We start from the raw sequence: 21,400 nt of genomic DNA, 5'->3' as shown, positions 1-21,400 counted from the left end.
AATATTAATATACCTATAATATTAATGTGCTACATTTATAAAAGTTTTTAATGTGATCCTGATTTCAATGTACAAAATAGAAATATATGATGTGAAATGATTAGGATCTGCATATTATACTTATGTGGAGTGTAGTAAACTTACCCAGCATTCTCCAAAATCCTTGTGAGGTCATTAACTCACTGCTTAATTTTCCCTGTTAGCAAAAAATGGCAAACTATTTGAAGACTTTATTGTTTGACACATTTAAATTTCATGAAAAAGCTAACATTGATCTCATTTCTTAGGTTTCTTGAGTTCAATACTTGGGAGGCTTGTTAAACATAGTGCTAAGATTAACAAGTGTTTAAGACTTACCCTGCTTGTCTTAATGTAGACAGAATGTCCTTTAATCTTGAAAGTGGAAAATTTGCTTTGTTTTTCCTTAGATAGAATAACACTCCAAAAATCATTTTCCATACATGTGGCATGACTCAATGGAGTCTCAGAGCCCGCAAGCTGGGAATGCCATTCTGTTATGAGGGGGTTCTCTTTTAGATCCTCTAGGATGAGTTTACAAGGCTGTTTTGTGGTCCTTAAGGGAAAATGAGTTATATACTATTTCAGTATTGAATGTAACCCAGGCATTAACCTGACCATTATTACCTCTCTGGTAATTTTGAAGTTTTATTTTGCAAGAAACAGAAGCCTTCATTGAATGGGTTTTATGATCTGTGTTTTAGAAATATGATGAAGCCATGATTTAGGCCTCAGAGTGGACAATAATGCAGTATTATGTAGGTATATAATTTTAGCTATTATTTATTAAGTGTTGGTATGGGAAACAAGTGGGGATGGCTGGGAAAGAATTTGATGCGCCCGATCTTACTATAGGACAGATTAAATTGTTTTAGACATGATTTGGCCTAGAGGTTGCAGGGTCTTTTCTTTGGCTTGGATAATTTGCATTCAGTGAAATTAAAATGATATTATCTAAAATGGACTTATATACACAGAGTTAGCATACATTGATTAAGTAAAACAATCTATACCTCTACCTAGAATTGGGTATATGCTACATAATTTTGGTTTTTTTATATTTTGTATATTCTTTTAAGCTATTTATTTTTACTTTGCACATTCTTAAATAAGATTGCTCTTCAGTTTAGCCCTCAACCACAACATAAAGCCCTCAACCACAAATTATACAGTTATTGGAATTATTTATTGACTTCCTAACCACTTTGGAATCCATATACTTTTTAAAAATATTGTACTCTCAGGATCATTCTATTTGAAGTTACAATTTTGAAGCATCTTTATAATTCAGTATTAAAAATCCCATTTAAGGGTCCACAAGAAGTTGAATGAAAAAAAGAGATAAACTTCAAAAAATATCTGAATTGTATCCTTATCAATAGTGTTTTATATTAAGCCTCTTGCTCAAGGATATTCTGTTTGTTTTTGAAAACACTTGCTACTTTTAGGGTGACAAATGTAGTCATTTGGAGTTGTCTGTTATACCTCAGTCTTCTCCTTGACTCCAATATTTCCATTTTTACTTTTGTACATAAAAATAGCAATACTACTTCTGTGCCTCATATGCTTTTACTTTCTTGCACTAATATCAATCTCTATTCTTATAAGTTAAGTTAGCAAAACTGTTCTTCAATTGACTCTTAGATTCCTAGATACTTAGATTCAAGCAGTTCTTAGTGTGAGAGGGGAACATTAAAGACTATGAGCTCAGTGCCTCTTGTTTTGGAAGAGGTCATTGAATGCTACTGCCCCACAGTGAGTCAAAATGAGTGGTCCAGAGTCAAAAATTAAAGAACTGCATGTATTTTTTGGCCAAAAAGGAAATGATGTATATTATAGAAAGGGTTGATGCCTGTGATACTCTAGGAAAGGCAGCTGACTGGAGCTCCCTAAGACAGATGAGCAAAGGGAGACTGTGAGTGCTGCCTAAGACATCCTGGGGCAGGAAAACAAGATTGGAAGAGCTATTTAAAGCCACGTTGGGAAAGAACAATGTTGTTTCCCATTTTGCAAAATGAAAAAAGGAAAAAAGGAAAGGAGAGGGTAGACTCGTATATTTTAAGCACTACGTATCAAGCCACTGAAATCTTTGAACTCATTGCTCATAACTAGCCTCTGGCAAGGATTTCCAATTGCCTTCCTTTTGCTTTCATGTGCAATACAGCAGAGGACATGCCAGACAAAAACTGAATACCTCTTTTGGTGCAATATAAAAAATGCATTTTACATTTCCCTTGGTAAAATTGCTTTCCTGAGGAAATCCACCGTATTCTACGGAGAAAATGGGACACTAAGAAATAAATATCTTTACATTTCAATTGTGGGTTACATTTGTTCTGAAAAAGAATCGACTCAGGATTAAGAGACTAACAGAAAAGACATATTTGAGAACAGTGGTAACATTCAAAACTTACCTATCTGTGATAGTCAGTAAAAGAGTTATGTTGCCTCTCCTTCCGCCACCAAGAAATATAATAATTAGAAAGTTAGTACAAAGTTTGTATGTGTATTTTTGATAATGTGATTCTGGTAAATATGCAAGACATGCAACATAAATTTACCACATTGCTCATTGTTAAATCTAAGTTAAGTGTCTCAAATTTTCCTCATTCCGTAACCTAGCTTTTCAGTTTTGCTCTTTAAATGAGGCAATTATGTAAAGGAAATATTTATTTGTCTTGAATAACTGGATTGTAAGTGTCATAAACAGAGTTTTCTTAGCCTTAAATAGGTGAATTGAGTGCTTTTAGGATAATCTGGGTACATGGTAATCTTAACGTCAAGTTTAAATAACTCAGCTTCATTAAAAGTTATTAAATGATGTAACAGCAACCTTTGTGAAAGGTGGAGTGATTATGCGTTAGATCGTTATAAATGAATAACTTAGAAGAGTGACTATTAACTTGACTTTGCAATGAACATGTTATGTTTGTGATTTGAGGTTTATTTGTCTTTGTAAGTTACACAAGTGTAACGGTACCATATTCTGAGTAGCTCTTCAACATTAGTTTGCTTTAGCAAGCATCACCTATTTTTGATGATTACAGCACTTCATTTCCCCAACTCAAGTTTCTGATTCGGTGAGTAAGGAGTGGGGCCCAGGAATCTGCATTTCTAGTACTTTCTCAGGTAATTCTATTTTTGTGGATCCTGGAACCACACTTAGAGTCTTGTAGATTATTGGTTAAAAACCCTGGTAGCTTTCCGAATTGTGGTTCATAATTTATATATCAAGATAAAGATATTATGGATTTGAAATCCCAAAATTTGAGAGGAAATAACATTCAGAGATTGCGATCATTTAAAATGAGAACTTTAAGGGTGTTCTGGACAACACCTGTATAATTTTGCCTTTGAAAATAAAAAGAACTTCGAAGCCTACAATCATGTACATAAGCCCTTGACTACTTCAAAAAGTATTGCAAAATGATTGGGAGGATGTGGTGGGCAGATCACTTGAGGTCGGGAGTTAAATGATATATAGTCTTTAATCTGGATTATTCAATAGGCATAGAAGAAAATTGCAATCATGGGATGATGGGGGAAATTGATTGAGATAGCCTACGGTTATTGAAAATGCTAATGCATGTAACAATAGAACAGTTACCATGTATTCCATATACATGGGAGCTCAATTATTTGAGGGCGGGGATACAAACATTGATATCACATCACACATCATTGCTGGTATTAATACTATTGTCAATCTCAACAGCTACCTACCCAAACATCATTAATAAATAAATTTTATGAACAAGATTACGAAAGGCCCAATGAACACTAACTCTTAATATTAATAGTTAAAATAGTTGGTTATCAATATTGTGACTAAGATCATAGAACATCTTTCATCCACAAATAAAATGAATAAAATGAAAGTAAAAAGTGTAACTATCGGTATCCCAGCTATTACCATGTGCTGTTGAATTATGTATTTGGTTTCCGGCATTATTTGGTTCAATTTTACATGTGTTAGTTATCTAGGAGAACTAAAATGACTAGCAGCTTTTCATACATTGGTATGGAATATGATATTAAATTTGCCAGTATTTTTTTAGAGAAGAGAATCCTTAGTAATCTGAGACAATTGAGTACTTACTAAAAACAACAAAGAATGGCATAGGATTAACACACAGAAAAAAAAAACAATTCAGGACTTATCAGAAACGTCTGAAAATACTGTTTTGGGTCAGAACAATTTTAAAAGCATGTTCAGACATGCAGGAAAGAAATTGTGAGGTTTAATTCCTGGGGGTAGCACTGAGAGGAAGGTAGTCTTCAAGCTCCTTCATTGGTGCATGCTGTTTGCTTCTTTGTTTTTGAACTAATGAATATATAATGAGTTCCCATAGGAATTAAACTTCACAACTTCTTCCAGAATTCCCAGATGTAAATATCACTCCTAAATTATAATCCAAATTTGGTAAAACAACATAAAAGTATTGTGAATGCAATCAAATAGGGTGAGTGGTTTGTATTTTAGCTTTTACATACTTATAATGAAAAACACTAAAGTACCAGAGGGAAGGTAGTGTAAATAAACAGAAGCATTCAAACATAACTGTATATTCTAACTCTGCTATATACTGGTTGTGTTTTTAGGCAGGTGACTTAACTTCTGATCAAGAGACTTAATTTTCTCATCCATGAAGTAGGAAGAAAAGTATCTATATGTTGGAATTGTTGAGATATTTAGAAATCATTGAATGCACTGATTGGTAAATTAGAGATGATAAAAACAGATTTTTATTCATCTTTGAGATTATATTATTATCTTCATTCATCATGTTATATCGCCTCCTTGTCCATGCTAAAAGCCATTTACTTCCAATGTTTGTGATTATATGTAACACAAATATAACTCTTATTGATAAAAGATAAGTAGATAATAAGTTTAGAGTGACTAGTTGCTAGCCATTCTTCTAAGTGTCACTGTGCAAGGCAGACTACATTATAAAGCTTTTGATGTAGAAGTGGTGGAGACAGAGAGCAACTAAAACAGCATCCAAACATAGATAAATAGATATTTGAGAAAATATCAGTGATACAGTTTGAGAAAAACAGGGTGGCCTGTTAGAAAGTGACAAGATTGCAATTAAGCTGTTAGTTACAGCTGCAGTCTCATATGAAGGTTCAGTTGGGGTGGGGGGAGTAATCTGCTTAGTGGCTCACTCAAGTGATGCTGCAGGCCTGGTCCTGTACCACATGAACCTCTCCACAGGGCTGCCTCATGCCATGGTGCCTGGCTTCTCCAGAGCAAAGGATCTAAGGTAGATGGGGAGAGAGATTCCATGTAAGTTGGAAGCCACGGTACTTTTACTTATTTTATTTTATCATATTTCATTTTATTTTGAGACAGGGTCTTGCTCTGTCTCTCAAGCTGGAGTAAAGTAACGATTATGACTCACTGCAGCCTCAAACTCCTGGGCTCAAGTGATCCTCCCACCTCTGCCTCCTCCCAGCTGGGACCACAGGTGTCTCCCACCATGCCCAGCTAACTTTTAAAAAGTTTTTGTAGAGATAGGGTCTCAGTATGTTGTGCAGACTGTTCTCAAACTCCTGGTCTCAAGCAATCCTCCCTCCTTGGCCACCTAAAATGTTGAGATTATAGGCATGAACCACCATGCCCAGCCCACAGTGCTTTTATAATGTAATCTTGGAAGGAACATTTCCTTGCTTCTGCCATATTCTATTCATTAGAAGCAAGTCAAAAAGTGCAGCCCTTACTCAGGTGGAGCAGATTTCAGAAAGACATGAATACTACTAGAAAGGGATTATTGAGTGCCCTCAAAGAGGCTGCCTGCCTCAGATAGCCATAGGTACCTCAAATGCAATATGTCCAAAATGGAATTTATCAACTGACTGTTGAATCAATTCTACATCCTTGGTTCTTGACTTCCATCACATCTGTCATCATTTATGTACACTGTGTCCCAAGCTAGAAGTTTACAGGTCATTACTAATGCCTTTCACACTTTCCTCTATATTTAATGGGTTATCAAATGCTTTCACTTCAGAAATGTCTCCTAATTCCAGATTCTCATCTTCAGGTACTCAGTAATGTAATCGACTATTTCCTTAAGCTGAGGTTGTCTTTATTATGCTTCTCTTCATCCAATTTCTATTCACTTTAATTAGAATAATTTCTCTCAAACAAAATATATTCATGGATTCTGTTGCGTAAAGGCTTCCATTGTTTCTACTGCCTATAAAATTAAATCCATTAGCTTTATTTTGGCATATCAAGCCCTTTATAATATGGCCCAAAGCACAGTTTCTAGGCCTACTACCCAATCTTATCATTCAGCATTGAAATAGTCTCTCGGCATGCCCTCACGTGATGTGTACAGGCCCATCCTGATTTATTTTCCATCTTCTTTCTTACCAACCATGCCTCAATCAGTGCTTCATTAGGAAGCTTTTTCCAGGCTTCCATATTCATCATAAGTCATTCAATTCCCCAGGTTCCAGTACATTTCTATAATGTCATGCAGCTCCTTGAATTATCAGCTTCATTTTTTCTATTTCTATGCTATGCTTTTAGAATAACTTCCGAGCAATATTAATCTTGAATTCAAAGTTGTGAACAGAATAGTATAGTGATTGACAATAAATACTGAGTGAATAAACAATTCCTTGTTTAAGTTATTGTGTGTAATTGCACTGTATCTTTGAAAGGAAATATTTAAACTACAGAAGATCCAAAGAAGGGCTATGAACAAGTAAACATTTGATTATGGTTTCTATTAAGGACTCACATATGTAAATCTAAAGAAATTATATGAATATTTAACACTTGTTGAGATAACATCATTTGCTAAGCACTGTTTCAAGTGCATTATATTTATTAATTTACATAATCCTCACAATAACTATACAAATAAGATACTTTTATTACTCTTATTTTATGGATGAAGATGCTAAGACCCAGAGATTTTTGATAATTTTTCCAAGGTCACTCAGTATAGTAAGTGGTGAAGTTGCTTCTTAGGCCTGTCAATGTAGATCCAGATACTCTGTATTACTCTAGAAGGAAAATGGTTTCCAAAGATGCATCCAAATCAAGATGTCATAAATTGACAAAGGTTAAAAAGTAAAATGAATCCAAATCAAGATGACATAAATTGACAAAGGTTAAAAAGTAAAATGAGCAAAGACTAAAAGTCAAAAGACTAATTAGGATAAATGGATGAAATTATATTTGTGAACCAAGAGGATCAGAATTTACAATATCATAAAAAAGTATTTTAAAATATTTTCCCTCTAAATACCAGGAAGAATTTTGGCAGCTTACCAGAGTTTAAAGAGGAAAAGAACTCCTATTATCATAAACAATGGGAAATGCATTTCTGGAAGTCAAGACATCAGATGATCCAAGTAAAAAGTATAAGTAGTGTCTGATGTGCAGAATAATTCATGGATCTTGGCCGGGTACAGTGGTTCACACTTGTAATCCCAGCAATTTGGGAGGCCAAGGCAGGCGAATCAACTGAGGTCAGGAGTTTGAGACCAGCCTGGCCAACATAGCGAAACCCTTTCTCTAATAGAAATACAAAATTAGCTGGATGTGGTGGTGCATGCCTATATTCCCAGCTACTCAGGAGGCCAAGGCAGGAGAATCACTTGAACCTGGGAGGCAGAGGTTGCAGTGAGCCGAGATGGCGCCACTGCACTCCAGCCTGAGGGACAGAGCGAAACACCATCTCTAAATAAATAATAGAATAATAGAATAGAATAGAATAGAATAGAATAGAATAGAATAGAATAGGATAGAATAGAATACATGGATCTCTTACAGACTATTCCAGAATGTTCTTAATTGCTGTGAGATAGGGATGGTGGGTATCCAGGCAACCTCCACCAACAGGGTCCTGGATAGCTCAGAGGAAGAGCATTCATATTGTATGAAGCCATAGAACATCTTTCAGAAGGGCAGTTATTATTAATTTTTTGGAGGAGTTCTATCAAAAATACATAATATAGTCCATAATAGTAGGCTCATCTGTACTAGCTAAAGAATGTATTAGCATGGATAACTTTTTAAGATATAATGGTAAATGAAAAACCTGGGACCACAAGCACAGACCACCATGCCTGGCTGATTTTTGTATTTTTTATAGAAATGGGGTTTCACCATGTTGGCCAGGGTGGTCTGAAACTCCTGGCCTTAAGTGATCTGCCCGCCTCAGCCTCCTAAAGTGCTGGGATTACAGGCATGCGTCACCATGGTCGGCCACATTGTCAACTTTATCATTGCTTGTTATATTATTTGTTTTATGTTTGAAAGATTTCTTAATATAAATATTTAAAAGTAAAGGCATTATGAATACAATAACATGAGAATCCCATATGTATTTCTGTCTTTAATTTCAATATTTCCTTGGAAATTGGCAAATAAACTTTCTGATCAGATGTCAAAGAATTATAAGTTAAATTCCAAAATAAAGAGTTTTACATTGTATTTTAAAATATAAACTTATTAGTCAAAATGGAATTTAACATCTCAAATTTTACTAAAATTCATCAATTATAATTATCAGTGGATGTATTCTAAGTAAACTTAGTTGTTATTTTGAAAAATAATGCCATTCTCAATTTTATAGAGTATCTTTACAAGAAAGCATGCATTTCCCAAGTCCATTAAAAATAAATGTATTCCCAGGGCAGTAAAAAAAATATAGGATTGCCTCTTCTTTTTGGCTATTTTCTTCATTTAATTATTTTCTAGTTTTATTTTTTACTTTTGAAAGTACTTGAAAGAGTAGACACCAAATATCCAGTGTAAAACTTTAGAATAAAATAAAAATGGTATAACCCACACTGTGAGCTTATTACTTTCTACACATTTGACTTAACTTTTTATTGGCATGGCAATTTCAATCCAATGCATAACCAGAAGAAATAAACACAATATGTTACTAGCAGTAAACAGAGGGATTAAACATATGAGCTTAAAATTTTTTAGCACATATGAGTTGGAAATTAAAGAGACTGAAATGTATTTTTATAATAAGATCAAATTACTTAAACCAGAGTCAATAACTGTTATACTATAAACAAATACAATCACTTATTTGTAGCTTTATAAATTATTTTATGTCAATGCTAATTTTACTTATGACTGTTTAGGGCTTATGAGGACTCCTCAGGTTATATGATTAATAACTAAATATGACCACAGGTTATGGTATCAAAGCACCAATTTGATTTAAAAAATAGGCTCCCCATAAATATTTTAATATATGGAAGTATTTCTGGGAGTGTAGAAGGACAATATGTCAATTTTCAGAAGGCATAAAAGCCACAAAATATTTGGAAACTAGTTTGCTCTTGTTACAGGAAAGTGTGTGACTGTGTGTGTGTGTGTGTGTGTGTGAATAAACGGGTAAAATATGAATGTCTCTATTTTGTAATAAATATTGCTTCTGTATGTTTTAGATGAGTGCTTTCATTCTGATACAATCATTTTGTTAGTAGTCTCCATCTATTAAGTAAGAGAAAATTGAATCTCTTCTCTGTTATGTGGATGAAGATGGTGACTGCAATCAATTTCTGAGTTTAATTTTAAATATGCAAATTTAACCTTTTATAAATTGCTCTTACTTTACATATAGGGACATTTATAACAATACATCCAACAGTCTACAAATTAATGTCAAATAATGAAGCAAGCTCCAAATTGTGTGACTGCCACCAGTTGACTGGGTGGCATATGGCAAGTCACTTAACCTCTGAGACCTTAATTTTCCTATTTGCAATGCTAAGGAGTGGTGCTAGAGTTCCATGTCTATGCTTCTACTAATTTTAGATGCATTTCTTAAAACTGATATTTTCAAGAGTAATGTAAAAACATTATTAAATTCTTGTCATCTTGCTAGAACAAGAATATCTTTTCTATCTATACATTTTATTTATCTCTACTTGTTTTAATAAAGCCCATCTGCCATCTGATTTATTTATTAAATAAACTCATCTGAGAATCAATTTTATTTTACCTAATAGATAGAGCCTATGCATAACATGATTATAAATTGTGAAAAAAATGGAACTCTAGTCCAAAAGACATAGGAAAAGGATTGGCCAGAAAATAGGTACATTCATATTGTATTTATTATTTCTTTTTTTCTTTATTCTCTCTCTCTCATACACACAACGACTCCCCATTAAAGCAAACTTTAATTGTAAATATAGTAAATACCCAAGTGAAGCTAAAACATTTTGTATGTTATATATCTAAAGGATTAGTTTAAATATTTGTTTCAACCTAGTGCTAACATTTATGCTCTCTTTTTTTCCTCCCTAAAAGAATGAACAAAATATTTTTTAGGCAATGAATATATAATTTCATCATGTTGCAAAGTCCTTTAATTCATGGCATTTGTGGTTCTTGGTTTTCAAATGAAGACTTTTTAAAACAATAACCAAAAGGATATACAACTTTCCCTATGCCTTCATAAATTTCCATTGTACAATATAAAATTAAAATCGTGTTGAGATAGAGTGACTTCCATTTTGGAGAATATGGTATCCTTATATCATGTACACCACAGTGTCATTTGCTTTTGTAGTGAAAGAGAAGCTAAAATATATTGACTTCAGGCATTTTTGATAGAAAATACACTCATAAAGATAACAGTAACTAAGGCAGAGGATAAAAAGAATCATACTTGTGATACTTAATAGCATTTCAGTTATTTTAAAAACTGATGGTGATCTTACTGCAAGCATCTCTACATGGCAGTCTCAGGAAATCTCATTAATGTGTTAGCCCCTTTATTTTGCTGGTGAATTTGTTGACAGAAAGTAATTGGGTCACTGTATTGAAATGCCCCATGTAAGCTCAGAATTCTCTGTGTTGGTTGGCATGACAACCATAGTGGTCGATTAAACATGCTCAGAAATTGGGAACCTGGGCTTCTCAGAAGCTGTTAACTAGATGGGGAATAAAAAACTGTGTAGATAATGGCAAATTGGGCAGAAATTTCTAAGAATTGCCTTGAATGTGCTATTACACATTTATTTATGTAGTGCTAACAAGATAAATATATGTGTAAAAAGCTAGATATTTAAAAATTCACTTAGATGTTTACAAAATACAGTTTTGATTTGATGTGTATTTTAATAAGAAAAGGTTGAAACAGCCTTACAGTATTAAGGATGTTATTGGAGATAATTCTGATATTACTCAGAACAAATATATTTGCTATCAATGGCAATTTCTATTTAGCTCTTTCTCCTTGTAAATGATTTTGTGAGGTGCCTGGCAGATGATATCCACAGATGGCATACAAAGGCACATTGGCACACAGGAACAGCCTTTGCTGGCCAGTTCTGCCATAGCCAAATTTAGGGAGCAGGAAGATGGTAAAATGACAAATCATTAAGGAGAGAAATAGAGAGTTGGTTTGATGGTATGACTTACTAATATCTTTTTTCTTCTATATTTTAACTCCCTTCCTTTGGCTGGTAGATAACTGTTAACATAAAGACAAAATTTGGAGATAGAAAATTAAAGCAAGTTATCATGTCCTAGGACACAATTCATGTTTTTTTTGTTATTCATGTTCCCTGATTTCTCATACCTCAGAAGACATTTAGCCTAGGAGAAGGAATTGACTTTCTAGGAAGTATTATTTTTTAAAGTCAGCCTGCTTTTATCAGGATAATAAAATAATAAAAACAAGATAAATTGAACATAATGGATTTACAGCTTCTGCAATGAGTTTAGTTGCCAAGACAATCAGTATGTGAGATCAATGAAGGGGACATGTTTTAATTTTATTATTTCTTATTAGTATGCTGGTATTAAAATTCAAATATGGATGTTTTGATTAATCAAGAAGCTGAATATGGATATCAACTATAAAAATAAATATTTTAAATAGAACACATTTATTCCAAAAGTCTATTGTTGAAATAAATTTTAAAAATCATTATTCATTATAGCACTTTTAAAAAGAAGACGTATTAAAGATCATCTTTGTTCTGCAAAAGTAAATTAACTGTGTAAGATTAGGAACTAATTAGTGATAGAACTGGGCCTAAAACCCTGCTGGCCTCATTCAAATGCAGACTCTTGTTACAGCACCGTGGTGCCTTCTAATCCCACTACCAAGCACACTGTGGTCAAAACACGTTAACTTCCTCCTTCCAGGAGATGTTCATTTAGTGTAAATGAAACCAACAGTGTTTCATTTTCATATTCCTCATTTTCTTTCTTTATCATAGTTCCTTGTATGGAGCTATGGCTCTAATTTATTACATTATGAACCAGTTTTTGTTTGCTTAAATTTTTAGATAGCCTTATTAATGTCTTCATTCTATTTATATGTCTGATTTGTTCATTAAGAACTATTAAGGGGTGGATAGGTTTAAGTATTTGCCCATCATTGGCTGGTATTTTAAAATTTACTTCTGAAACAAAATCCACTTCTGAAATTCCCCTGTAACATTATAGATGCATGATTCTGTAAAATTTTGATTTTCTGCTATGCAAATAATTAACAGTAATAAAATCTAGTTTCAGTTTAGTTTATAACTGTCTCTTACATTAAATTTTCTAGGTTTGGGGATAAGGGTTTTGTCTGTGTTGTATTTGCACCTGTATGATGCTTTGATTGCTTTGATTAAAGCTTTTCAAGTATTGGGATTCAAAACTGTTATTTAAAAAAATCAGTAGTCTGTATATTTCTACTTTTATTTCTATTAATAAAACAGACTGAATATACCTTGCCAATTTAAAGAAATTTCTTTGAGAAACAACTGACTGTTTTCCTTGATTTCAGGATTGAAAATACATGTATCTCTTACTGTTCCTTTTGTTTTTCTTGACATATCAGTTAAAAATCTTTGCTTTCATCCTCCTTTGTTTATTCTTTAAATCTATTTTCAGACGTTTCTCCTTTTCCTTTCTGTTGTTTGGTCTCTTCTCTGTCTTGCTCTTCCCTATTCAGACACATCCTCTCTCTCCCCTTTCCATTTGCTTTGACTAGACTAACACATATTAATGAATATCCACAAAGGGACAAAAAGAGGCTGGAGGAGCAGGGTGAGATGGAGAAGCGAGGTGCTAGCAAAATCAAATCTGAAATAAAGGATGAGAAGAGTGTAGATGGAAAAAATGGAAAAAATGGGGAAGAAAAGATGAAACAATGGAAAAGTGTAATTTTCATAACTTAAAACTTCAGAGTATATATGTATGACTTTTTTCATCTTCATGAGATTGATTTGTTCATTCATTCAACATTTAATAAATATATAACAAGCACCCAGTGTGGGCCAGCTGTAATCAAATTGCTGGGAAGATAGCAATTAAAAACAAGCTAACAAGTCAAAACCAGCCTTCATGGAGCCTATATTCTGGTAGGTAAAGCTGTCATTTTAAAATGGTGCTTTATATTGCTTGTGAATATTCTTGTTTCAGAAGTGAGAGCAAAAGGAACAGATTTTTCAAAGAAAATTATGTCTTGCATATATTAAATTTGTCTGACTAGGAAGAGTTATGTCAGTAAAGCAATTAGATACAGGGGTTGTGATTTGGGGAAAAAAGCTGAATTAGAAATCTGTACTTGTAAATCATCAACAAGTATGCAATCATTGGTGATGTTGATACTGATGAAATCAACCTAAAGGTGGAACAAAAAGGACCAAAAATAGTGACTTAAAAAAACAATTTAGAAAAAATCTCAGAACACGAAACAGAATGTTAAATTGTCACAGGAGAGAGCTTATGCCCTTGAATCAAGGGAAAATAGAGTTCACAGGAGCCAGTGGCCGGCAGTGTCACACTTTTATGACAGACCTGGAAGGTAACGTCAAGGGTGACTTTGGTGGCAGTATTATCAGTGAAACTATTGAGAAAATCATTTCTGCTTTATTCTCTGTAGTGCATGCCTCATTAAATACATTATTAAAGCTTTAAGATGAATTTTATTAATTGGCATGTCACATCCAATGAAAAGGATGCTAGTTTTTTGTGTTGTTTGATCTTTCATAAGGATTTGAACAGTCATATGTATCAAGAGTAAAAAACAAAAACAACAACAACAAAAAGAACAGAGGGAGAAATAGAAAAACAAAGGAAAACAAACAAACAAACACCGAGATTATAGGCTAAAGGAAAACTCACAGAGGGAGGTCAATTGGGGGAGGGAATGCCGTCCAGCAAGTGGCTGGAAAGGTTAATAAACACTTTCAAAGAAGACCACAGATATTTTTCTTTCTCTTTAAAGAATAGAGTTTAGCCTTGTTCCTCGAACTCAAAGAAAGAAAGTTTGGGTAAGTCTCATTTTGTATGTGCTCGGTTTTACACTTCTGTTGGAGAAAGAATTGTGGTGAAATTAGTCTGGAGGTTTTGTGCAGAATGGATTAGAGAGTGAGACTGGAGGTGGATGATGATAGAGGCCAGACCAAGGGAAAAGCCACAGAATGAAAGGGTGCAACTGACTCAAGGGAACATGGACAAGAAGAACTGATAAGGCACACATATCATATTAGTTCTGAGGGAGAAGGGAACGTCTAGACTCAAGGTGCTTTCATGTGCTTGAGTGATAAAGAGAATAGAGAAACAGGAACGGCAGGAGAAGGTGCTGGGTAAAGGAAAAAATGTCTTATTTTAGACATTTTGAGTTTGAAGTGACACTAAGACACCATATGGGGATGAAAATAGACAATCAGAAGTGAGGGACTGAAATAAGTAGAGAGGGCAAAGGTTCAGCACGGGAGCTTTGTAGATGCCCAAATTGATGTAATTGGAGGGAGGAGAGTCAGAAAAAGGGAGAGAAGAAGGGTAATTTGGATCAAATGCTACCTGCTAACTGAATACCTGCTATTCATTTTTCAAAAAAAAAAAAAACCTTTCCTGACCTTCAAAAAAGATGGTGTTATTTGTAAGTGTCTCTACCTGAGATTTTAAACATTCTCAATTCGTGGTGTTTGTAGTGTCCCAGTAATTTCTCCTCGTGGTGTCTCCAAGTCAAAAGAAACACCTAGCACTTTTAAGTTAATGGATGTCACTGTGTTTTCTGTTGAAAGTTTAAAATATCCAGCAATATCCTGTGAGTTTGCTGCCGCTCTGTGAGATGCCTTGGGTCACAGCTTGGAAACTATAGGTTTATGCGATGCTCTCTCATATTTTTTTTTCTTTTTTCTCTATTGAAGTGTTTATGGCACTCTATTATAATTGCTTCTGTAATTATCTGTCTTTCTGATTGGACTGAGTCTGCAAACTACACAAGGAAAGAACCATTTCCATCTTGTTCCTCATTGAATCTGCCTTGCCCAGCCATGGCGATTGGCTTGTGGCATGTGTTCTGTAACTAGCTGTTGAATTAATTCCAGTTATGAGGGGAGTAATCTTATTTGTCTTTATATACAGTGCTGATTTATCTGCATCTATTTTTCAAATCCTAAATTATTTTCTGGCATATTTCTTTTAGTAGAATTATTCTAATGATCTATGTGAAATGTGTTGACAACATATGAGTAGTATGAATGCAAATGCTAAAAGGGGGTTTCTTCTTTAGTTCTGCCTAAGAGGGGAAAGGGTTTAAAAGAATAATCAGTTTGGGTAACTGTTAAGGGTGATTTAGAGGAGATGAGAATAATAACTATAACAATAGTTAATGTTAATATAATGTGGTTACTAATTCTATTCTCCCAACAGCTGTAGGAGGCATGATGCGTAACCAAATACCGCAAAGTTAGTAGCTTAAGACAGTCATTTATTATTTTTCACAGTTATGTGGGTTGTCTGATTCATTCTTCTGTTCTATGTGATGCTGGCTGCAAGATGCTGGGCCATCTGCAGTCTCCTCAGAGCTTGATTGGGCTGGAATGTCTAAGAGGGCTCAGTTGATGCTGGGTGATGGCTGTGAGCTTAGCTGAGACTCCGCGCCAGAATTCCCAGGTGTGGCCTCTGCATGGAATTTGAACTTTTCATAGCATGGCGATTGGACTTGGTCAGGGGACATCCCCAGAGCAAGTGATCTTAGAGATTAAGGCAACAGTCACAAAGTTTCTTATGATCTAGCTTCGGAAATGGGAGAAATTCACTTCTGTTACATTGTACTTGCAAAGCCAAGTCACTCAAGCTAGCCCAGCTTCAAGGAGGGGGAATTAGATTCTATGTTTCCATGTAATAGGCAGCATGCATATACAGAAAGGGGATGAATTGAGATCTTTGACTATTACCAAATGTAGGTACTATTACTTTTCTTACTAGGATTGAGGCAATTGATTTACAGAGAGGCTAGTAACTTAATTTGATAGTGGATAAGTGCAATGGCCAGTATTAGTACTTAGAGAATTTGCTCCCAAGAGTTTGTGTCTTTAATCACAACCAAGTATTGCCTCAGCCTCTAGCAATACTGTTCATTCTCATATATGATTACACAAACACACACACACACATACACACACACTTAGCATATTTAGAGGTCATGATGCTAATGATGATATTGACTATAATCATCATAATTTGTTTTTGACGAGTTCATTAGAATTCACATTCATTATTTTATTTACTCATGAGATGAATTTCTCCTTCAATTGTTTAATTTTGAAATAATTTTACATTTACAAAAGCATTGCAAAGATAGTACAGAAACTTGGATTGTACACTTAAACCAGCTTCCTCTAATGTTTACATAACCATCATACATTAATCAAAATTAATACATTAACATAGATATAATAATCTCCAATTAACTACAGACTTTACTTGGATTTGCTAATGTTACCTACTAATTATCTGCTAATGTCACTTAATGTTCTAGGATACAATCCAAGAAACTACTGTTGCATTAGTTTCCTACAAGCTGTGACAGTGTTTCCATATTTCTTTGTTTTACATGATCTGACACTTTTGAAGAATACTAGTCATGTATTTTGTAGAATTGCCCTCAGTTTGTGTTTGTCTGATATTCTCTCATGATTAGAATGGGATTATAGATTTGGGGGAAGACTAGGACAAAAGTGATGTGCCTCTCTCATCACTTCATATCCAGAAGCACATATTATCCACCTTATTTATTACTGGGAATATTAATATTGATCACTTGGCTAAGGTGTTGTCTACTAGGTTACTTCACTATGAAGTTACTATTTTTCCCGTTTCAAACTATGTATGTTAAAAAAGTGAAACATTCTGTCTATACTACACTTTTAAAGGAGGTGATAAGCTCCACTTCCTAGAAGAAGGGATATCAAAAAATTTGTGGACATATGTTAATACTACCATTGTAATTGGTAGATATTTCAGAGAGATACTCTGAGGCTATGCAAATAGAATGATTCTCATAAAATGAATTTGAGTCTTTATTTTTCTCCTCTGATTTGAAGTTTTTGTTACAAAATTTATTTTTCTTTTTTTGTCTGTAAATATTGTGATATAATGTGACAAAATGGAAATCCATAAAATATTGCCAATAATTCTTATCAATCTATATAAATTCAAATACAATCCGTTTCCCAATTAAAGTATAAAACATTTAAATGAGACAATTCATTTATTCCATTTACTAGCTCTGCCTTAAGGAATTGAATCAAAGTATGCATTCATTTTATTTAATTATATCAAAGCATATAATTTGGCACAAATAAATAATAGGCTTTAATATTATGCTTTGAAAATTTTGCATCGTTTTAAGTTGTATGTTAAGCTCCTTTCATACTATTTAACTTGGTATTCCACAAATACTGAATTTCCTCACTAATTTAATTTATGAAATATTGAAGTCAAAAGGATTAAAAGAATTTCTGATGAAAATGGAGAAAAATATAACATCATGAATAATTCACAATTGTTCTATTCCTTTATCCATTACTTTTTAAAAAATTATTGGCAAAATTAATGTGACTTAATAGGAAACAAATTCTATTAGAGTTAAGTTTCTTATGTAGATGAAAATAGGGTGACAAGGCAGTGCCCGATTATTTAATAATTTATGTTTATGTTTAGAATCCTTACTATTATGACAAAGGCAAAAAATTTTTTAAATTACTTTTTTAAAAAAGTTAATTCAAAACATTTCTCATTTTGATAAACAAAACAAGGTCAGAAGCAAATTAAATAAACTATCATTAAACTGGAACATTTTGAAAATAATTTAATAGCATTACTTTATGAGTTTTGCTCCATCGTTGCTAATAACTTATGACAATAAATTTTTTTCAGATTTCTAGTACAGATATAGATATTACCATGTCTGTGTTAATTTTACTCAGTGTATTGACAACAAAATAATCTTAAATATTTATTTTAAAATGATGGTATATAAAGAGTATTTTAGTAGTTCAAACGGTAACATCGTATATTAAAGAAAGAAATGAGAATAATTATTTTCACTACTTAATTTTGACATTTATTTATTAATAAGATCTATTTATTAAGCTATGTCCAATAAATAATGTAATTTATACTACTTATGGAATGTAAGTAGTTTAAATGTATAAGGTAGTAACAACTTATCTATAATTTCCATGACTTGTCTTTCTACTAGTTAATCGGATGTAATAAACTGACATAAACTGGAGAGTATAGCTGCATTTGAGTTTTATTAATTTGCTGCATTGTATTAAAAAGGACCATCAAGAAAACAATGATGAACAAAGCATTATTTCCATCTTTGAAAAACATATTAGAGATATGTAAGGGGAGGAAGACATGACGTAGCACCTTTACTTTACAGGGCTGAGTATAATTTCCTTTGTATTCTTTCAGTTGAGATTTTAGAGAGATTCTGCATAAAGGTGACTTTTTTGTAGGAACCTTCAAGGATGATTAAGATTTTGAAGGGTGAAAGTAGATGATGTGATATTCCATAATGAAAAATAGCCCCAGCAAAAGCCTAGGTGGGTGAGGGAAAAAAATCGTTGAGAAACACAGAGATATTCTCCTTGTTTATCCTAGAGTATATGGAAGAATGGTCTGTGAAATAAAATTGGGGTTAGATAATGGGAAAATTTTAGCCTAAACTTTTTAGAGTTTAGCAGAAAATTGATAATAATAACAATGCTGTGATTATTATAGCCAACACTTATAGAGCCTTACCATGATTCAGTCTTGCAAGAATCCAATGAGATAGACACCATTATTATTTTTACATTTTATGGTTGAGAAACCTGAGGTTTCAAGATATTTTAGGACTCACCCTTTCTGCTCATGATCACTGTGCTAGACGACCTTTGAATCTTTATGAAAATGTGTTATATTATAAAACCGCGCTTTAAAAAGGGATCCAGAAATGTATACTGGAGGAAATATTTGTGGTAATTGAATATTATAATGAAGGTCTCATGAGTATACATTCAAAGGTAAACTTTTAGACAGGACATTTGCAGAGGACTTTGGCACAGGAGAGTCATCCCAATGGCCATGTTATATAGCATGCCCAAAGTTCCACAGCCTTTAGAAATGTGAAATAAATCTCAAATGAATGATCAAGATTGTGAACTTTTAAAATGTGAATAATCTGCATAGAGACACTAGTTAAAGCTTTCAAGTGCAGGAAATCAGAGGCAAAAAGAAATCATTGAGGTAATGACCGAATGAAGTGAATGCCCATAGTTAGAAGGCAAAGGAAGGAAAAGATCAAAAGTATCAGAGAACTGTATGGAAGGTCACTTGGTGCTGTGAAGTAGAAGTTCAAAAAGGAAGGGGTTTTAGGAAGCTTGACATGGTTGAAGTTGAGAGGGAAGTAATTTCAGATCCAGAAGTAGGGATGTCATTAATGATATATGAAATCTGTTTCCTTCTCTGGCTGCATCTTTTTTGGTCAATGCTACAACAGAAGAGCTCTGGGCACCCCTCCCTGACACCCCCTTCCCTTCATTTCTTCAGGGCATCCAAACAGACCACTTGGGATTCCTCAGTCCGCCTGGGCCTCTGATAGAAGCATTTGTGTGCTTGTATGATCTTATTTTCGCATGGTGGGTGTTGTTTGAGTCGTGTTATTAAAACCAAAGAAATTAATGTGAACGTTATCTTTTTTGTTCTATTTTTTTTTTATTACTGTGCCTGAGGCCCTTTGCTTCATTTATAGGCTGCTTTTATTCATCTCTGAGTTATTTGGTCTTGTTGGTGATGAACTATGTATTTCATTTCCTGCCTCTCCTGATACCTTGCCCTTCTAATTGATGGATCATATACTTTCTAAGGCTCCTAAATTCCTCCACCACAAGTTTATCTTTTCTACACCTTTTATCATTTAACCTGAATAATCTGAGTAGACAGAATTCAGGATTTGGCTTAATCCTACCATTAGGAAGTTTCTATATTCATCCAATAAAATATAATATTATTATAGATGGGTGATCACAAATTCACTTATTTTGGAGATAGAGAACACACTGGGGACTGATTGTTAAATTAGTTTTCTTGCTTCTCTAAAGCACTGTAGTGTCCAGATATTTTAGGTATTATTCAGAAAACACTGGCTAATTTGTGTAGTGGAAATTCAAATTGTCATAAACATTAAGATACATTTTAAAATAAGTTACATGGTTATTGAGACACATGAAATCATTAAGCGAAAACTATAAAATAGGTAAATATAGGTTTGAATATGCATGTGTTAAACGTGACGCACTGTGTTATGCTATTTAAGTGTCTCCATAACTGCATGATAGCCGTTCATGAATTCCACAGATATTTGTTGAGTGTCTACTCTGTGCCAAGCACTTGGGATGAACAAAAGAGACAGAAAACTGTGCTCTTGTACATATGCACTTCCTTTTGCGGAGCAAGAAATCAGAAACTCATGCAAGTGATTTATTAAAAGTTAATGCCTGGGCCCGGCATAGTGGCTCATGCCTCCAATCCCAGCACTTTGAGAGGCTGAGGCAGGTGGATCACCTGAGGTCAGGAGTTCCAGACCAGCCTGGCCAATATGGAAAAACCCCATCTGAACTAAAAATACAAAAATCAGCTGGGCGTGGGGGCAGGCACCTGTAATCCCAGCTACTTGGGAGGCTGAGGCAAGAGAATCCCTTGAACCTGGGAGGTGGAGGTTGCAGTGAGCCGAGATCACGCCATGCCACTTCAGTCCAGCCTGGGCAACAGAGCAAGACTCCATTTCAAAAAAAAAAAAGTTAACACATGAATTAAAATACTAATTTTTTCTGACTTTAAACTATTTTTTTTTCACTGAGCATACTGCTACCTCCGAGTTACTGTAAATTATTATAGTTATATTACCCTTTTCAAAATGAATACATGTGTATTATCTTCTCTGGACAAAGTCATTCTTTTCATAAAGCACATTAATTTTGAACTTATAGTTATTATTCTCTTATCTCCTTTTAATATTTTACCCTCATATTTCCTTACTCAGGATATACGTAGTGCTAACCTTTTAGGTAACAATCACGCTACCAACAGGTG

The 21,400-nt window shown here is 33.9% G+C and overlaps 1 protein-coding gene across 7 annotated transcripts in view; it reads left to right on the top strand.

Annotated features, from left to right (window-relative positions):
* Positions 1 to 21,400, top strand: part of GPM6A (glycoprotein M6A) — a 368,138-nt gene that overhangs the window by 201,528 nt on the left and 145,210 nt on the right. The gene's annotated exons all lie outside the window — the stretch shown is intronic.

This window comes from Pan paniscus, chromosome 3 (genome assembly GCF_029289425.2).
Source record: "Pan paniscus chromosome 3, NHGRI_mPanPan1-v2.0_pri, whole genome shotgun sequence".
NCBI classification, from domain to species: domain Eukaryota; kingdom Metazoa; phylum Chordata; class Mammalia; order Primates; family Hominidae; genus Pan; species Pan paniscus.
The sequence above is the reverse complement of the archived record's forward strand: the minus strand, read 5'-3'. Positions and strand labels throughout refer to the sequence as shown.